Raw genomic sequence first — 3,161 nt, forward strand, 5'->3', positions numbered from 1 at the left:
TGTTAACTCCCACGTTAACTTGGTTAACGTGGGAGCTAACGTAAGAGATGGAGAGTTGTTGACAACGTTAGTGACACTCAACATTGTCACTAACGTTGGAGCAACCACACAACCCCTAAGAGCCACGTTAACTTCCACGTTAACTTGGTTAACGTGGAAGCTAACGATGAGGAATGAAGAATGAGCCAACGTTAGTGACACTCAACATTGTCACTAACGTTGGGATGGCTAAGAATGGCCACGTTAGAAGCCACGTTAACCCAGTTAACGTGGACTCTAACGAAATTGACGATGTAACTTGGCGTTGAACGCCAAGTACATGCTGCTGTCTGGAGTTAAACGCCAGAAAAACGTCATGATCCGGAGTTGAACGCCCAAAACACGTCATAACTCGGAGTTCAACTCCAAGAGAAGCCTCAGCTCGTGACAATGTTGAAGCAAGAAGGGGCACACTTGAACGTTAGTGTCAATGTTGAGTGTCACTAACGTTCTCAAAGGCTAACAAGGCAACGTTAAAAGCCACGTTAACCCAGTTAATGTGGGCTTTAATGTGAGGCAAAGGGGTGCATGGCAAAGTTAGTGACAATGTTAAGTGTCACTAAGGTTCTCAAACTTGTATTTTCACTAACTGTTAAACACCCCTAACGTCTTGAGCTAAAGTCTCTGCCCACTTCACACTTTCTCTCTGCAAGTAAGCCAAGCCCAATTGAAGAAAGGAACTGCTTCAAGCTCAAAGATCCAGAAGCCCAAGACTTGAAGAGCTAACTAGAAGCTAAGAAGAGTAGTATATATAGGAGTAGTTTTGAAATAGAGAGGAGCTTCTTGGGAGGAGCTAGGAAAGAGAACTACTCTTTGTATTTACCTTCTTTGCACTTCTAGCTTTATTATGTATTCTCCATCTTTGATTTTGATTTCTAGAGCTATGAACAACTAAACCCCTTTCATTGGGTTAGGGAGCTCTGTTGTAATTTGATGGATCAATACTAATTTTCTTATTCTTCTTCTATCTTTCCTTTTGATTTTACTTGAAAGCCTTCCATCTTCATCCAATTGGATAGTGATCTTGGAAAAGAAGCTATTCAAACATGGATCTCTTCGGATCCTTGAAAGAGGAATGAAGAGATTAGCTAGAAATGCTTTCTCATGCTGGACCAAATTGAGTGTGGATGGGTATGTGGCTATAACCCTCTAAGCATTTGATTTGGAAGTGCATGTGGTATAATCAGTGACCACACTTCATCTCTTCTCATGAGCAATTGACCAAGGAATTGGCTATTGATCAAGATTTGAGAGATTGAATTGCAAGAAATTGTGATTCAATCACTTAAGATTGCCAAGGAGATCAATGAGTGCATTGATTGAGGAAGAGATGAAAATGAAATTGATCCGGAGAATGCAACATCTCGTAAGCCCAATGAACTCCCCATTTCTGATCTTACCCATTCTCTTTATTTTCTGCAATTTACTTTTATGAGCAATTCCCCCATTCCCATTTACAATTCTGCTATTTACTTTCAGTCATTTACTTTCTCTCCATTTTAATTTCTGCAATTATCAACTCTATTCATGGATTCACTCAACTAGATCATTCCTCTAATTAAAGTTGCTTGATTAATCAATCCCTGTGGGATTCGACCTCACTCTATTGTGAGTTTTTACTTTACGACAAATTCGGTACACTTGCCGAATGGGAATTTTTTGAGAGGCAAGTTTTACCCCGATCAGTTGTACCTCAATGATCCCCAGCTTTTCCATTACAGAGAGTGGCATAAGATTTATCCCTGACCCCAGATCACCCAGAGCTTTTGCAAAGGTCATGGTGCCTATGGTGCAAGGTATCAAAAACTTGCTAGGATCTTGTTTCTTTTGAGGTAGAGTTTGCTGAATCCAGGGGTCCAGTTCACTAATAAGCAAGGGAGGTTCACTTTCCCAAGTCTCATTACCAAACAACTTGGCATTCAGCTTCATGATAGCTCCTAAATATTGAGCAACTTGCTCTCCAGTCACATCTTCATCCTCTTCAGAGGAAGAATAGTCTTTAGAGCTCATGAATGGCAAAAGGAGATTTAATGGAATCTCTATGGTCTATATATGAGCCTCAGATTCCTTTGGATCCTTGATAGGAAACTCCTTCTTGCTTGAGGGACGTCCCAGGAGGTCTTCCTCACTAGGATTTTCGTCCTCCTTCTCCCTTGTGCATTCGGCCATATTGATTATATCAATGGCCTTGCACTCTCCTTTTGGATTATCTTCTGTATTACTTGGGAGAATACTGGGAGGACTTTCACTGACTTTCTTACTCAGCTGGCCCACTTGTGCCTCCAGATTTCTAATGGAGGATCTTGTTTCACTCATGAAACTGAAAGTGGCCTTTGACAGATCAGAGACTAGATTGGCTAAATTAGAAGTGTTTTGTTAAGAATTCTCTATCTGTTGCTGAGAATATGATAGAAAAGGCTTGCTATTGCTCAGCCTATTGCGTCCACCATTGTTAAAGCCTTGTTGAGGCTTTTGTTGATCCTTCCATGAGAAATTTGGATGATTTCTCCATGATGAGTTATAGGTGTTTCCATAAGGTTCACCCATGTAATTAACCTCTGCCATGGCAGGGTTCTCATGATCATAAGCTTCTTCAGAAGCTGCCTCCTTAGTACTGCTGGATGCATGTTGCCATCCATTCAGACTTTGAGAGATCATGTTGAGTTGCTGAGTCAACACTTTGTTCTGAGCCAATATGGCATTCAGAGCATCAATTTCAAGAACTCCTTTCTTCTGAGGCGTCCCATTATTCACGGAATTCCTCTCAGAAGAGTACATGAATTGGTTATTTGTAACCATGTCAATGAGTTCTTGAGCCTCTTCAGGCGTTTTCTTTAGGTGAATAGATCCACCTGTAGAATGGTCCAATGACATTTTCGAAAATTCAGATAGACCATAATAGAATATATCTAATATGGTCCATTCTGAAAATATGTCAGTTGGACATCTTTTGGTCAACTGCTTGTATCTTTCCCAAGCTTCATAGAGGGATTCACCATCTTTTTGTTTGAAGGTTTGAACATCCACTCTCAGCTTGCTCTGCTTTTGAGGAGGAAAGAATTTATCCAAGAAGGCAATGACCAGCTTATCCCAGGAGTCCAGGCTATCCTTGGGTTGTGAAT

General features: G+C 40.9%; 1 non-coding gene across 1 annotated transcript; it reads left to right on the top strand.

Annotated features, from left to right (window-relative positions):
* Nucleotides 1–2,971: 2,971 nt before the first annotated feature.
* On the top strand, nucleotides 2,972–3,075 carry LOC127745326 (small nucleolar RNA R71). Its single transcript, XR_008006523.1, has one exon. It is a non-coding gene; the product is annotated as a small nucleolar RNA R71 (small nucleolar RNA).
* The last annotated feature ends 86 nt before the right edge of the window (nucleotides 3,076–3,161 follow it).

Source organism: Arachis duranensis, chromosome 2 (genome assembly GCF_000817695.3).
Source record: "Arachis duranensis cultivar V14167 chromosome 2, aradu.V14167.gnm2.J7QH, whole genome shotgun sequence".
Classification (NCBI taxonomy): domain Eukaryota; kingdom Viridiplantae; phylum Streptophyta; class Magnoliopsida; order Fabales; family Fabaceae; genus Arachis; species Arachis duranensis.